Source organism: Maylandia zebra, linkage group LG22, assembly GCF_041146795.1.
Source record: "Maylandia zebra isolate NMK-2024a linkage group LG22, Mzebra_GT3a, whole genome shotgun sequence".
NCBI classification, from domain to species: domain Eukaryota; kingdom Metazoa; phylum Chordata; class Actinopteri; order Cichliformes; family Cichlidae; genus Maylandia; species Maylandia zebra.
Window position 1 is genome coordinate 15,345,398 of NC_135187.1, and position 17,744 is coordinate 15,363,141.

General features: G+C 34.4%; 8 non-coding genes across 8 annotated transcripts; all 8 read right to left on the reverse strand.

Moving 5' to 3' along the window:
* Positions 1 to 2,263: 2,263 nt before the first annotated feature.
* Positions 2,264 to 2,335, reverse strand: trnah-gug (transfer RNA histidin (anticodon GUG)). The gene has a single exon. It is a non-coding gene; the product is annotated as a tRNA-His (tRNA).
* Positions 2,336 to 4,119: 1,784 nt separating this feature from the next.
* trnah-gug (transfer RNA histidin (anticodon GUG)) lies at positions 4,120 to 4,191 on the reverse strand. The gene has a single exon. It is a non-coding gene; the product is annotated as a tRNA-His (tRNA).
* A 1,053-nt stretch (positions 4,192 to 5,244) lies between these two features.
* On the reverse strand, positions 5,245 to 5,316 carry trnah-gug (transfer RNA histidin (anticodon GUG)). Its single transcript has one exon. It is a non-coding gene; the product is annotated as a tRNA-His (tRNA).
* Positions 5,317 to 9,001: 3,685 nt separating this feature from the next.
* On the reverse strand, positions 9,002 to 9,073 carry trnah-gug (transfer RNA histidin (anticodon GUG)). The gene has a single exon. It is a non-coding gene; the product is annotated as a tRNA-His (tRNA).
* A 1,924-nt stretch (positions 9,074 to 10,997) lies between these two features.
* On the reverse strand, positions 10,998 to 11,069 carry trnah-gug (transfer RNA histidin (anticodon GUG)). Its single transcript has one exon. It is a non-coding gene; the product is annotated as a tRNA-His (tRNA).
* An 832-nt stretch (positions 11,070 to 11,901) lies between these two features.
* trnah-gug (transfer RNA histidin (anticodon GUG)) lies at positions 11,902 to 11,973 on the reverse strand. Its single transcript has one exon. It is a non-coding gene; the product is annotated as a tRNA-His (tRNA).
* Positions 11,974 to 13,258: 1,285 nt separating this feature from the next.
* trnah-gug (transfer RNA histidin (anticodon GUG)) lies at positions 13,259 to 13,330 on the reverse strand. The gene has a single exon. It is a non-coding gene; the product is annotated as a tRNA-His (tRNA).
* Positions 13,331 to 16,450: 3,120 nt separating this feature from the next.
* On the reverse strand, positions 16,451 to 16,522 carry trnah-gug (transfer RNA histidin (anticodon GUG)). Its single transcript has one exon. It is a non-coding gene; the product is annotated as a tRNA-His (tRNA).
* Between the last annotated feature and the right edge of the window lie 1,222 nt (positions 16,523 to 17,744).

Here is a 17,744-nt window from a genome sequence, read left to right on the forward strand (position 1 = left end):
AACGCATAATACAGACTGTAACTGCAGCCGCGTGTCACTTCTGTTTGAACATCTGTCCCAACCACTTTTTCCACATTAAAACAAACAACAGAATTTGAATCAAAACAATGGAATTTGAATGAAAACAATGGAATTTGAATGAAAAGAACAGAATTTGAATGAAAACAACGGAATTTGAATGAAAACAACAGAATTTGAATGAAAACAATGGAATTTGAATGAAAACAACAGAATTTGAATGAAAACAACGGAATTTGAATGAAAACAACAGAATTTGAATGAAAACAATGGAATTTGAATGAAAACAACAGAATTTGAATGAACAAAACAGAATTTGAATGAAAACAATGGAAATTGAATGAAAACAACGGAATTTGAATGAAAACAACGGAATTTGAATGAAAACAACAGAATTTGAATGAAAACAATGGAATTTGAATGAAAACAACAGATTTGAATGAAAACAACAGAATTTGAATCAAAACAATGGAAATTGAATGAAAACAACGGAATTTGAATGAAAACAACGGAATTTGAATGAAAACAACAGAATTTGAATGAAAACAATGGAATTTGAATGAAAACAACAGAATTTGAATGAAAACAACGGAATTTGAATGAACAAAACAGAATTTGAATGAAAACAATGGAATTTGAATGAAAACAACAGAATTTGAATGAACAAAACAGAATTTGAATGAAAACAATGGAAATTGAATGAAAACAACGGAATTTGAATGAAAACAACGGAATTTGAATGAAAACAACGGAATTTGAATGTACAGAACAGAGTTTGAATCAAAACAACGGAAAACAACGGAATTAGAATAATAGAACAGAATTTGAATGAAAACAATGGAATTTGAATGAAAACAATGGAAATTGAATGAAAACAACGGAATTTGAATGAAAACAACGGAATTTGAATGAAAACAACAGAATTTGAATGAAAACAATGGAATTTGAATGAAAACAACAGAATTTGAATGAAAACAACAGAATTTGAATGAACAAAACAGAATTTGAATGAAAACAACGGAATTTTAATGTACAGAACAGAGTTTGAATCAAAACAATGGAATTTGAATGAAAACAATGGAATTTGAATGAAAAGAACAGAATTTGAATGAAAACAACGGAATTTGAATGAAAACAACAGAATTTGAATGAAAACAATGGAATTTGAATGAAAACAACAGAATTTGAATGAAAACAACGGAATTTGAATGAAAACAACAGAATTTGAATGAAAACAATGGAATTTGAATGAAAACAACAGAATTTGAATGAACAAAACAGAATTTGAATGAAAACAATGGAAATTGAATGAAAACAACGGAATTTGAATGAAAACAACGGAATTTGAATGAAAACAACAGAATTTGAATGAAAACAATGGAATTTGAATGAAAACAACAGAATTTGAATGAAACAGAACAGAATTTGAATCAAAACAATGGAAATTGAATGAAAACAACGGAATTTGAATGAAAACAACAGAATTTGAATGAAAACAATGGAATTTGAATGAAAACAACAGAATTTGAATGAAAACAACAGAATTTGAATGAAAACAATGGAAATTGAATGAAAACAACGGAATTTGAATGAAAACAACGGAATTTGAATGTACAGAACAGAGTTTGAATCAAAACAACGGAAAACAACGGAATTAGAATAATAGAACAGAATTTGAATGAAAACAATGGAATTTGAATGAAAACAATGGAAATAGAATGAAAAGAACAGAATTTGAATGAAAACAATGGAAATTGAATGAAAACAACGGAATTTGAATGAAAACAACAGAATTTGAATGAAAACAATGGAATTTGAATGAAAAGAACAGAATTTGAATGAAAACAACGGAATTTGAATGAAAACAACAGAATTTGAATGAAAACAATGGAATTTGAATGAAAACAACAGAATTTGAATGAAAACAACGGAATTTGAATGAAAACAACAGAATTTGAATGAAAACAATGGAATTTGAATGAAAACAACGGAATTAGAATGAACAAAACAGAATTTGAATGAACAAAACAGAATTTGAACGAAAACAATGGAAGTTTAAACTCTGTTGTAAAAATGAAAAAAAAACTGGTTGATGAGCGAACAGGTAAGGTAAGGAAAAGCCGGTTACGTTCAGAAACTTGATTGGACAATCCAGTGCCAATAATGAAATAACATGACTGTAACCATTCAAGCTGCTGTGCAGCCTTTGAGTCTCCAATTACTTGCTCTGCAATCACAACCACACTGCCGTGACCCGGATTCGAACCGGGGTTGCTGCGGCCACAACGCAGAGTACTAACCACTATACGATCACGGCTGGCACGCTAGGTCATGCTGTCAGTTGCAGTCTGTATCTTGCAGTTGTCTCACTCCACTATATATACTTGAACAGTAACCTGTACGATGCGAACAGCAGATATTATTTACCGTCAGAACACCAGATGTCTCTGTGTAATTGCAGATGCTTTTACTGTGCCACGCGCATAAACGTGCGCATCGTTCACACATCAGATTCATATGAAGAACAAACGCATAATACAGACTGTAACTGCAGCCGCGTGTCACTTCTGTTTGAACATCTGTCCCAACCACTTTTTCCACATTAAAACAAACAACAGAATTTGAATCAAAACAATGGAATTTGAATGAAAACAATGGAATTTGAATGAAAAGAACAGAATTTGAATGAAAACAACGGAATTTGAATGAAAACAACAGAATTTGAATGAAAACAATGGAATTTGAATGAAAACAACAGAATTTGAATGAAAACAACGGAATTTGAATGAAAACAACAGAATTTGAATGAAAACAATGGAATTTGAATGAAAACAACAGAATTTGAATGAACAAAACAGAATTTGAATGAAAACAATGGAAATTGAATGAAAACAACGGAATTTGAATGAAAACAACGGAATTTGAATGAAAACAACAGAATTTGAATGAAAACAATGGAATTTGAATGAAAACAACAGATTTGAATGAAAACAACAGAATTTGAATCAAAACAATGGAAATTGAATGAAAACAACGGAATTTGAATGAAAACAACGGAATTTGAATGAAAACAACAGAATTTGAATGAAAACAATGGAATTTGAATGAAAACAACAGAATTTGAATGAAAACAATGGAAATTGAATGAAAACAACGGAATTTGAATGAAAACAACGGAATTTGAATGAAAACAACAGAATTTGAATGAAAACAATGGAATTTGAATGAAAACAACAGAATTTGAATGAAACAGAACAGAATTTGAATCAAAACAATGGAAATTGAATGAAAACAACGGAATTTGAATGAAAACAACGGAATTTGAATGAAAACAACAGAATTTGAATGAAAACAATGGAATTTGAATGAAAACAACAGAATTTGAATGAAAACAACAGAATTTGAATGAAAACAATGGAAATTGAATGAAAACAACGGAATTTGAATGAAAACAACGGAATTTGAATGTACAGAACAGAGTTTGAATCAAAACAACGGAAAACAACGGAATTAGAATAATAGAACAGAATTTGAATGAAAACAATGGAATTTGAATGAAAACAATGGAAATAGAATGAAAAGAACAGAATTTGAATGAAAACAATGGAAATTGAATGAAAACAACGGAATTTGAATGAAAACAACAGAATTTGAATGAAAACAATGGAATTTGAATGAAAAGAACAGAATTTGAATGAAAACAACGGAATTTGAATGAAAACAACAGAATTTGAATGAAAACAATGGAATTTGAATGAAAACAACAGAATTTGAATGAAAACAACGGAATTTGAATGAAAACAACAGAATTTGAATGAAAACAATGGAATTTGAATGAAAACAACGGAATTAGAATGAACAAAACAGAATTTGAATGAACAAAACAGAATTTGAACGAAAACAATGGAAGTTTAAACTCTGTTGTAAAAATGAAAAAAAAACTGGTTGATGAGCGAACAGGTAAGGTAAGGAAAAGCCGGTTACGTTCAGAAACTTGATTGGACAATCCAGTGCCAATAATGAAATAACATGACTGTAACCATTCAAGCTGCCGTGCAGCCTTTGAGTCTCCAATTACTTGCTCTGCAATCACAAACACACTGCCGTGACCCGGATTCGAACCGGGGTTGCTGCGGCCACAACGCAGAGTACTAACCACTATACGATCACGGCTGGCACGCTAGGTCATGCTGTCAGTTGCAGTCTGTATCTTACAGTTGTCTCACTCCACTATATATACTTGAACAGTAACCTGTACGATGCGAACAGCAGATATTATTTACCGTCAGAACACCAGATGTCTCTGTGTAATTGCAGATGCTTTTACTGTGCCACGTGCATAAATGTGCGCATCGTTCACACATCAGATTCATATGAAGAACAAACGCATAATACAGACTGTAACTGCAGCCGCGTGTCGCTTCTGTTTGAACATCTGTCCCAACCACTTTTTCCACATTAAAACAAACAACAGAATTTGAATCAAAACAATGGAATTTGAATGAAAACAATGGAATTTGAATGAAAAGAACAGAATTTGAATGAAAACAACGGAATTTGAATGAAAACAACAGAATTTGAATGAAAACAACAGAATTTGAATGAAAACAACAGAATTTGAATGAAAACAATGGAAATTGAATGAAAACAACGGAATTTGAATGAAAACAACGGAATTTGAATGTACAGAACAGAGTTTGAATCAAAACAACGGAAAACAACGGAATTAGAATAACAGAACAGAATTTGAATCAAAACAATGGAATTTGAATGAAAACAATGGAAATAGAATGAAAAGAACAGAATTTGAATGAAAACAACAGAATTTGAATGAAAACAACGGAATTTGAATGAAAACAACAGAATTTGAATGAAAACAATGGAATTTGAATGAAAAGAACAGAATTTGAATGAAAACAACGGAATTTGAATGAAAACAACAGAATTTGAATGAAGACAATGGAATTTGAATGAAAACAACGGAATTAGAATGAACAAAACAGAATTTGAATGAACAAAACAGAATTTGAATGAAAACAATGGAAGTTTAAACTCTGTTGTAAAAATGAAAAAAAAAACTGGTTGATGAGCGAACAGGTAAGGTAAGGAAAAGCCGGTTACGTTCAGAAACTTGATTGGGCAATCCAGTACCAACAATGAAAAAACATGCCTGTAATCATTCACGCTGACCTGCTACAATTACTTGCTCTGCAATCACAACCACACTGCCGTGACCCGGATTCGAACCGGGGTTGCTGCGGCCACAACGCAGAGTACTAACCACTATACGATCACGGCTGGCACGCTAGGTCATGCTGTCAGTTGCAGTCTGTATCTTGCAGTTGTCTCACTCCACTATATATACTTGAACAGTAACCTGTACGATGCGAACAGCAGATATTATTTACCGTCAGAACACCAGATGTCTCTGTGTAATTGCAGATGCTTTTACTGTGCCACGTGCATAAATGTGCGCATCGTTCACACATCAGATTCATATGAAGAACAAACGCATAATACAGACTGTAACTGCAGCCGCGTGTCGCTTCTGTTTGAACATCTGTCCCAACCACTTTTTCCACATTAAAACAAACAACAGAATTTGAATCAAAACAATGGAAATTGAATGAAAACAATGGAATTTGAATGAAAACAACGGAATTTGAATGTACAGAACAGAGTTTGAATCAAAACAACGGAAAACAACGGAATTAGAATAACAGAACAGAATTTGAATGAAAACAATGGAATTTGAATGAAAACAATGGAAATAGAATGAAAAGAACAGAATTTGAATGAAAACGGAATTTAAATGAAAACAACAGAATTTGAATGAAAACAACGGAATTTGAATGAAAACAACAGAATTTGAATGAAAACAATGGAATTTGAATGAAAATCAGAATCAGAATCAGAATCAGAATACTTTATTGATCCCTGGGGGAAATTATTTTTTGTTACAGTGCTCCATTTTAAACCAACATTAAGACAAGACAGACAATACGCTAACTAAGAATAGTACAATATATACATATATATACATACATACATACATAAGTCACTTATAAATAAATATTTGGAAAAGAAACATGTGTAGTTGTAGCAGCAAACAGTGTGTTAAGTGGATGCGTTGTACAGGGAGATGGCCACAGGCAGGAATGATTTCCTGTGTCGTTCAGTGGTGCTTTTCGGTAATCTCAGTCTCTCACTGAACGAGCTCCTGTGACTGACCAACATGTCATGGAGTGGGTGGGAGGTGTTATCCAACATTGTCTTTATCTTGGACAGCATCCGCCTCTCCGACACCACCTTGAGGGAGTCCAGCTCCATCCCCACAACATTGCTGGCCTTACGGATCAGTTTATTAAGTCTGTTGGCATCTGCGACCCTCAGCCTGCTCCCCCAGCATGCAACAGCATAGAGGATCGCACTGGCCACCACAGACTCATAGAAAATCCTCAGCATTTTCTGGCAGATGTTGAAGGACCTCAGTCGCCTCAAAAAGTAGAGACGACTCTGGCCCTTCCTGTAAAGTGCTGTGGTGTTTTTAGCCCAGTCCAGTTTATTGTCAATGTGTACTCCAAGGTATTTATAGTCCTCCACAATGTCAACACTGACCCCCTGAATTGAAACAGGGGTCAAGTGTTTCCTGGTCTTCCTGAAGTCCACGATCAGTTCCTTGGTCTTTGCCACGTTGAGCTGCAGATGATTCTGCTCACACCACGTGACAAAGGAGTCGACCACAGCCCGGTACTCTGTCTCATCATCCCTGCTGATGCATCCAACCACCGCAGAGTCATCAGAAAACCTCTGAAGATGGCAGGTCTCTGTGCAGTGGCTGAAGTCTGTGGTGTAGAGGGTGAAGAGGAAGGGGGAGAGGACAGTCCCCTGTGGTGCCCCTGTGTTGCTAATCACCTTGTCAGACACACACTGTGGGAGACGTACATATTGTGGTCTTCCTGTCAGGTAATCAACAATCCAGGACACCAGAGAAGCATCCACCTGCATCGCTGCTAACTTATCACCCAGGAGGGTCGGCCTGATGGTGTTGAAAGCACTGGAAAAGTCAAAAAACATGACCCTCACAGTGCTCGCCGGCTGGTCCAGATGGGTGTAGACACGATTGAGCAGGTAGATGATGGCGTCCTCAGTTCCGAGACGAGGCTGATAAGCGAACTGAAGGGGATCCAGATGTGGTCTTACTATGGGTCGCAGCTGGTCCAGGATGAGCCTTTCCAGGGTCTTCATGATGTGGGAGGTCAGTGCCACGGGCCTGTAATCCTGGGGGCCACTGGGACGAGGCGTCTTTGGTACAGGGACGAGGCATGATGTCTTCCACATCACCGGGACCCTCTGCAGACTCAGACTCAGCATAAACAGTTTATGAAAGACTCCACACAGCTGGGGGGCACAGGCCTTGAGGACAAGGGGACTCACTCCGTCTGGTCCAGCAGACTTGCCTGAGTGAAGTCTCCTCATTTGCATCTCAACCTGGTATTGAGTGAAGGTGATGGGTGGGGGAGGGGTGTCAGGAATCTCACAGGAGGCAACATGTGAAGAGAGAGGCTGGCACAGTGGTGTGGCTCTGGATTCCAGGCTGACTGCAGGTGAGGTTGTGGGGGTGGGAGCAGACACTGTGGTGTCGAATCTATTGAAAAACAGATTCAACTCGTCGGCTCTATTCTCACCTCCCTCAGCTCCCCTGCTGTTGGTTGGCCTGAATCCAGTGATGGTCTTCATGCCCCTCCACACCTCTCTCATGCTGTTCTGCTGGAGTTTCCACTCCAGCTTCCTCCTGTAATTGTCCTTAGCCTCTCTGATCTTGTCCTTTAGTAACACCTGGACCTTCCTCACCTCCTCTTTGTTGCCCCCTCTGAAAGCCCTCTTCTTGTTGTTGAGGAGGGCTTTGATGTCCTTAGTCACCCATGGCTTGTTATTTGGGTAACAATGAACAGTCTGAGCTGGAACAATGGAGTCGGTGCAGAAAGTTATGTAGTCTGTGATACACTCAGTAAGCCCATTGATGTCCTCGGCGTGAGGCTCACAGAGTGTTTCCCAGTCGGTCACCTCGAAACAGCCCTGTAGTTCCGCTATTGCCTCCTCTGACCAGCTCCTAACAGTCCTGGTGGTCACAGAAAACAACAGAATTTGAATGAAAACAACGGAATTTGAATGAAAACAACAGAATTTGAATGAAAACAATGGAATTTGAATGAAAACAACAGAATTTGAATGAACAAAACAGAATTTGAATGAAAACAATGGAAATTGAATGAAAACAACGGAATTTGAATGAAAACAACGGAATTTGAATGAAAACAACAGAATTTGAATGAAAACAATGGAATTTGAATGAAAACAACAGAATTTGAATGAAACAGAACAGAATTTGAATCAAAACAATGGAAATTGAATGAAAACAACGGAATTTGAATGAAAACAACGGAATTTGAATGTACAGAACAGAGTTTGAATCAAAACAACGGAAAACAACGGAATTAGAATAATAGAACAGAATTTGAATGAAAACAATGGAATTTGAATGAAAACAATGGAAATAGAATGAAAAGAACAGAATTTGAATGAAAACAATGGAAATTGAATGAAAACAACGGAATTTGAATGAAAACAACAGAATTTGAATGAAAACAATGGAATTTGAATGAAAAGAACAGAATTTGAATGAAAACAACGGAATTTGAATGAAAACAACAGAATTTGAATGAAGACAATGGAATTTGAATGAAAACAACGGAATTAGAATGAACAAAACAGAATTTGAATGAACAAAACAGAATTTGAATGAAAACAATGGAAGTTTAAACTCTGTTGTAAAAATGAAAAAGAAAACTGGTTGATGAGCGAACAGGTAAGGTAAGGAAAAGCTGGTTATGTTAAGAAATTTGATTGGGCAATCCAGTACCAACAATGAAAAAACATGCCTGACCTGCTACAATTACTTGCTCTACAATCACAACCACACTGCCGTGACCCGGATTCGAACCGGGGTTGCTGCGGCCACAACGCAGAGTACTAACCACTATACGATCACGGCTGGCACACTAGGTCATGCTGTCAGTTGCAGTCTGTATCTTGCAGTTGTCTCACTCCACTATATATACTTGAACAGTAACCTGTACGATGCGAACAGCAGATATTATTTACGGTGAGAACACCAGATGTCTCTGTGTAATTGCAGATGCTTTTACTGTGCCACGTGCATAAATGTGCGCATCGTTCACACATCAGATTCATATGAAGAACAAACGCATAATACAGACTGTAACTGCAGCCGCGTGTCGCTTCTGTTTGAACATCTGTCCCAACCACTTTTTCCACATTAAAACAAACAACAGAATTTGAATCAAAACAATGGAAATTGAATGAAAACAATGGAATTTGAATGAAAACAACGGAATTTGAATGTACAGAACAGAGTTTGAATCAAAACAACGGAAAACAACGGAATTAGAATAACAGAACAGAATTTGAATCAAAACAATGGAATTTGAATGAAAACAATGGAAATAGAATGAAAAGAACAGAATTTGAATGAAAACGGAATTTAAATGAAAACAACAGAATTTGAATGAAAACAATGGAATTTGAATGAAAACAACAGAATTTAAATGAAAACAATGGAATTTGAATGAAAACAACGGAATTAGAATGAACAAAACAGAATTTGAATGAAAACAACGGAATTTGAATGAAAACAACAGAATTTGAATGAAAACAATGGAATTTGAATGAAAACAACAGAATTTGAATGAACAAAACAGAATTTGAATGAAAACAATGGAAATTGAATGAAAACAACGGAATTTGAATGAAAACAACGGAATTTGAATGAAAACAACAGAATTTGAATGAAAACAATGGAATTTGAATGAAAACAACAGAATTTGAATGAAAACAACAGAATTTGAATCAAAACAATGGAAATTGAATGAAAACAACGGAATTTGAATGAAAACAACAGAATTTGAATGAAAACAATGGAATTTGAATGAAAACAACAGAATTTGAATGAAAACAATGGAATTTGAATGAAAACAACAGAATTTGAATGAAAACAACGGAATTTGAATGAAAACAACAGAATTTGAATGAAAACAATGGAATTTGAATGAAAACAACAGAATTTGAATGAACAAAACAGAATTTGAATGAAAACAATGGAAATTGAATGAAAACAACGGAATTTGAATGAAAACAACGGAATTTGAATGAAAACAACGGAATTTGAATGAAAACAACGGAAAACAACGGAATTAGAATAATAGAACAGAATTTGAATGAAAACAATGGAATTTGAATGAAAAGAACAGAATTTGAATGAAAAGGACAGAATTTGAATGAAAACAATGGAATTTGAATGAAAACAACAGAATTTGAATGAAAACAACAGAATTTGAATCAAAACAATGGAAATTGAATGAAAACAACGGAATTTGAATGAAAACAACGGAATTTGAATGAAAACAACAGAATTTGAATGAAAACAATGGAATTTGAATGAAAACAACAGAATTTGAATGAAAACAATGGAATTTGAATGAAAACAACAGAATTTGAATGAAAACAACGGAATTTGAATGAAAACAACAGAATTTGAATGAAAACAACAGAATTTGAATGAAAACAATGGAATTTGAATGAAAAGAACAGAATTTGAATGAAAACAACGGAATTTGAATGAAAACAACAGAATTTGAATGAAGACAATGGAATTTGAATGAAAACAACGGAATTAGAATGAACAAAACAGAATTTGAATGAACAAAACAGAATTTGAATGAAAACAATGGAAGTTTAAACTCTGTTGTAAAAATGAAAAAGAAAACTGGTTGATGAGCGAACAGGTAAGGTAAGGAAAAGCTGGTTATGTTAAGAAATTTGATTGGGCAATCCAGTACCAACAATGAAAAAACATGCCTGACCTGCTACAATTACTTGCTCTACAATCACAACCACACTGCCGTGACCCGGATTCGAACCGGGGTTGCTGCGGCCACAACGCAGAGTACTAACCACTATACGATCACGGCTGGCACACTAGGTCATGCTGTCAGTTGCAGTCTGTATCTTGCAGTTGTCTCACTCCACTATATATACTTGAACAGTAACCTGTACGATGCGAACAGCAGATATTATTTACCGTCAGAACACCAGATGTCTCTGTGTAATTGCAGATGCTTTTACTGTGCCACGTGCATAAATGTGCGCATCGTTCACACATCAGATTCATATGAAGAACAAACGCATAATACAGACTGTAACTGCAGCCGCGTGTCGCTTCTGTTTGAACATCTGTCCCAACCACTTTTTCCACATTAAAACAAACAACAGAATTTGAATCAAAACAATGGAAATTGAATGAAAACAATGGAATTTGAATGAAAACAACGGAATTTGAATGTACAGAACAGAGTTTGAATCAAAACAACGGAAAACAACGGAATTAGAATAACAGAACAGAATTTGAATCAAAACAATGGAATTTGAATGAAAACAATGGAAATAGAATGAAAAGAACAGAATTTGAATGAAAACAGAATTTAAATGAAAACAACAGAATTTGAATGAAAACAATGGAATTTGAATGAAAACAACAGAATTTAAATGAAAACAATGGAATTTGAATGAAAACAACGGAATTAGAATGAACAAAACAGAATTTGAATGAAAACAACGGAAGTTTAAACTCTGTTGTAAAAATGAAAAAAAAAACTGGTTGATGAGTTCACAGGTAAGGTAAGGAAAAGCTGGTTATGTTAAGAAATTTGATTGGGCAATCCAGTACCAACAATGAAAAAAACCATGCCTGTAATCATTCACGCTGACCTGCTACAATTACTTGCTCTGCAATCACAACCACACTGCCGTGACCCGGATTCGAACCGGGGTTGCTGCGGCCACAACGCAGAGTACTAACCACTATACGATCACGGCTGGAGCGCTGGATTATGCTGTCAGTTGCAGTCTGTATCTTGCAGTGGTCTCACTCCACTATATATACTTGAACAGTGACCTGTACGATGCGCAAAAGAACAGCAGACATTATTTACCGTCAGAACGCCAGATGTCTCTGTGTTAATGCAGATGCTTTTACTGTGCCACGCGCATAAACGTGCGCATCGTTCACACATCAGATTCATATGAAGAACAAACGCATAATACAGACTGTAACTGCAGCCGCGTGTCACTTCTGTTTGAACATCTGTCCCAACCACTTTTTCCACATTAAAACAAACAACAGAATTTGAATCAAAACAATGGAATTTGAATGAAAACAATGGAATTTGAATGAAAAGAACAGAATTTGAATGAAAACAACGGAATTTGAATGAAAACAACAGAATTTGAATGAAAACAATGGAATTTGAATGAAAACAACAGAATTTGAATGAAAACAACGGAATTTGAATGAAAACAACAGAATTTGAATGAAAACAATGGAATTTGAATGAAAACAACAGAATTTGAATGAACAAAACAGAATTTGAATGAAAACAATGGAAATTGAATGAAAACAACGGAATTTGAATGAAAACAACGGAATTTGAATGAAAACAACAGAATTTGAATGAAAACAATGGAATTTGAATGAAAACAACAGAATTTGAATGAAACAGAACAGAATTTGAATCAAAACAATGGAAATTGAATGAAAACAACGGAATTTGAATGAAAACAACGGAATTTGAATGTACAGAACAGAGTTTGAATCAAAACAACGGAAAACAACGGAATTAGAATAATAGAACAGAATTTGAATGAAAACAATGGAATTTGAATGAAAACAATGGAAATAGAATGAAAAGAACAGAATTTGAATGAAAACAATGGAAATTGAATGAAAACAACGGAATTTGAATGAAAACAACAGAATTTGAATGAAAACAATGGAATTTGAATGAAAAGAACAGAATTTGAATGAAAACAACGGAATTTGAATGAAAACAACAGAATTTGAATGAAGACAATGGAATTTGAATGAAAACAACGGAATTAGAATGAACAAAACAGAATTTGAATGAACAAAACAGAATTTGAATGAAAACAATGGAAGTTTAAACTCTGTTGTAAAAATGAAAAAGAAAACTGGTTGATGAGCGAACAGGTAAGGTAAGGAAAAGCTGGTTATGTTAAGAAATTTGATTGGGCAATCCAGTACCAACAATGAAAAAACATGCCTGACCTGCTACAATTACTTGCTCTACAATCACAACCACACTGCCGTGACCCGGATTCGAACCGGGGTTGCTGCGGCCACAACGCAGAGTACTAACCACTATACGATCACGGCTGGCACACTAGGTCATGCTGTCAGTTGCAGTCTGTATCTTGCAGTTGTCTCACTCCACTATATATACTTGAACAGTAACCTGTACGATGCGAACAGCAGATATTATTTACGGTGAGAACACCAGATGTCTCTGTGTAATTGCAGATGCTTTTACTGTGCCACGTGCATAAATGTGCGCATCGTTCACACATCAGATTCATATGAAGAACAAACGCATAATACAGACTGTAACTGCAGCCGCGTGTCGCTTCTGTTTGAACATCTGTCCCAACCACTTTTTCCACATTAAAACAAACAACAGAATTTGAATCAAAACAATGGAAATTGAATGAAAACAATGGAATTTGAATGAAAACAACGGAATTTGAATGTACAGAACAGAGTTTGAATCAAAACAACGGAAAACAACGGAATTAGAATAACAGAACAGAATTTGAATCAAAACAATGGAATTTGAATGAAAACAATGGAAATAGAATGAAAAGAACAGAATTTGAATGAAAACGGAATTTAAATGAAAACAACAGAATTTGAATGAAAACAATGGAATTTGAATGAAAACAACAGAATTTAAATGAAAACAATGGAATTTGAATGAAAACAACGGAATTAGAATGAACAAAACAGAATTTGAATGAAAACAACGGAATTTGAATGAAAACAACAGAATTTGAATGAAAACAATGGAATTTGAATGAAAACAACAGAATTTGAATGAACAAAACAGAATTTGAATGAAAACAATGGAAATTGAATGAAAACAACGGAATTTGAATGAAAACAACGGAATTTGAATGAAAACAACAGAATTTGAATGAAAACAATGGAATTTGAATGAAAACAACAGAATTTGAATGAAAACAACAGAATTTGAATCAAAACAATGGAAATTGAATGAAAACAACGGAATTTGAATGAAAACAACAGAATTTGAATGAAAACAATGGAATTTGAATGAAAACAACAGAATTTGAATGAAAACAATGGAATTTGAATGAAAACAACAGAATTTGAATGAAAACAACGGAATTTGAATGAAAACAACAGAATTTGAATGAAAACAATGGAATTTGAATGAAAACAACAGAATTTGAATGAACAAAACAGAATTTGAATGAAAACAATGGAAATTGAATGAAAACAACGGAATTTGAATGAAAACAACGGAATTTGAATGAAAACAACAGAATTTGAATGAAAACAATGGAATTTGAATGAAAACAACAGAATTTGAATGAAAACAACAGAATTTGAATCAAAACAATGGAAATTGAATGAAAACAACGGAATTTGAATGAAAACAACGGAATTTGAATGTACAGAACAGAGTTTGAATCAAAACAACGGAAAACAACGGAATTAGAATAATAGAACAGAATTTGAATGAAAACAATGGAATTTGAATGAAAACAATGGAAATAGAATGAAAAGAACAGAATTTGAATGAAAACAATGGAAATTGAATGAAAACAACGGAATTTGAATGAAAACAACAGAATTTGAATGAAAACAATGGAATTTGAATGAAAAGAACAGAATTTGAATGAAAACAACGGAATTTGAATGAAAACAACAGAATTTGAATGAAAACAACAGAATTTGAATGAAAACAACAGAATTTGAATGAAAACAATGGAAATTGAATGAAAACAACGGAATTTGAATGAAAACAACGGAATTTGAATGTACAGAACAGAGTTTGAATCAAAACAACGGAAAACAACGGAATTAGAATAACAGAACAGAATTTGAATGAAAACAATGGAATTTGAATGAAAACAATGGAAATAGAATGAAAAGAACAGAATTTGAATGAAAACAACAGAATTTGAATGAAAACAACGGAATTTGAATGAAAACAACAGAATTTGAATGAAAACAATGGAATTTGAATGAAAAGAACAGAATTTGAATGAAAACAACGGAATTTGAATGAAAACAACAGAATTTGAATGAAGACAATGGAATTTGAATGAAAACAACGGAATTAGAATGAACAAAACAGAATTTGAATGAACAAAACAGAATTTGAATGAAAACAATGGAAGTTTAAACTCTGTTGTAAAAATGAAAAAGAAAACTGGTTGATGAGCGAACAGGTAAGGTAAGGAAAAGCTGGTTATGTTAAGAAATTTGATTGGGCAATCCAGTACCAACAATGAAAAAACATGCCTGTAATCATTCACGCTGACCTGCTACAATTACTTGCTCTGCAATCACAACCACACTGCCGTGACCCGGATTCAAACCGGCCACAACGCAGAGTACTAACCACTATACGATCACGGCTGGCACGCTAGGTCATGCTGTCAGTTGCAGTCTGTATCTTGCAGTTGTCTCACTCCACTATATATACTTGAACAGTAACCTGTACGATGCGAACAGCAGATATTATTTACCGTCAGAACACCAGATGTCTCTGTGTAATTGCAGATGCTTTTACTGTGCCACGTGCATAAATGTGCGCATCGTTCACACATCAGATTCATATGAAGAACAAACGCATAATACAGACTGTAACTGCAGCCGCGTGTCGCTTCTGTTTGAACATCTGTCCCAACCACTTTTTCCACATTAAAACAAACAACAGAATTTGAATGAAAACAATGGAAATTGAATGAAAACAATGGAATTTGAATGAAAACAACGGAATTTGAATGTACAGAACAGAGTTTGAATCAAAACAACGGAAAACAACGGAATTAGAATAACAGAACAGAATTTGAATGAAAACAATGGAATTTGAATGAAAACAATGGAAATAGAATGAAAAGAACAGAATTTGAATGAAAACGGAATTTAAATGAAAACAACAGAATTTGAATGAAAACAATGGAATTTGAATGAAAACAACAGAATTTAAATGAAAACAATGGAATTTGAATGAAAACAACGGAATTAGAATGAACAAAACAGAATTTGAATGAAAACAACGGAAGTTTAAACTCTGTTGTAAAAATGAAAAAAAAACTGGTTGATGAGTTCACAGGTAAGGTAAGGAAAAGCTGGTTATGTTAAGAAATTTGATTGGGCAATCCAGTACCAACAATGAAAAAAATCATGCCTGTAATCATTCACGCTGACCTGCTACAATTACTTGCTCTGCAATCACAACCACACTGCCGTGACCCGGATTCGAACCGGGGTTGCTGCGGCCACAACGCAGAGTACTAACCACTATACGATCACGGCTGGAGCGTTGGATTATGCTGTCAGTTGCAGTCTGTATCTTGCAGTGGTCTCACTCCACTATATATACTTGAACAGTGACCTGTACGATGCGCAAAAGAACAGCAGACATTATTTACCGTCAGAACGCCAGATGTCTCTGTGTTAATGCAGATGCTTTTACTGTGCCACGCGCATAAACGTGCGCATCGTTCACACATCAGATTCATATGAAGAACAAACGCATAATACAGACTGTAACTGCAGCCGCGTGTCACTTCTGTTTGAACATCTGTCCCAACCACTTTTTCCACATTAAAACAAACAACAGAATTTGAATGAAAACAATGGAATTTGAATGAAAACAATGGAATTTGAATGAAAAGAACAGAATTTGAATGAAAACAACGGAATTTGAATGAAAACAACAGAATTTGAATGAAAACAATGGAATTTGAATGAAAACAACAGAATTTGAATGAAAACAACGGAATTTGAATGAAAACAACAGAATTTGAATGAAAACAATGGAATTTGAATGAAAACAACAGAATTTGAATGAACAAAACAGAATTTGAATGAAAACAATGGAAATTGAATGAAAACAACGGAATTTGAATGAAAACAACGGAATTTGAATGAAAACAACAGAATTTGAATGAAAACAATGGAATTTGAATGAAAACAACAGAATTTGAATGAAACAGAACAGAATTTGAATCAAAACAATGGAAATTGAATGAAAACAACGGAATTTGAATGAAAACAACAGAATTTGAATGAAAACAATGGAATTTGAATGAAAACAACAGAATTTGAATGAAAACAACAGAATTTGAATGAAAACAATGGAAATTGAATGAAAACAACGGAATTTGAATGAAAACAACGGAATTTGAATGTACAGAACAGAGTTTGAATCAAAACAACGGAAAACAACGGAATTAGAATAATAGAACAGAATTTGAATGAAAACAATGGAATTTGAATGAAAACAATGGAAATAGAATGAAAAGAACAGAATTTGAATGAAAACAATGGAAATTGAATGAAAACAACGGAATTTGAATGAAAACAACAGAATTTGAATGAAAACAATGGAATTTGAATGAAAAGAACAGAATTTGAATGAAAACAACGGAATTTGAATGAAAACAACAGAATTTGAATGAAAACAATGGAATTTGAATGAAAACAACAGAATTTGAATGAAAACAACGGAATTTGAATGAAAACAACAGAATTT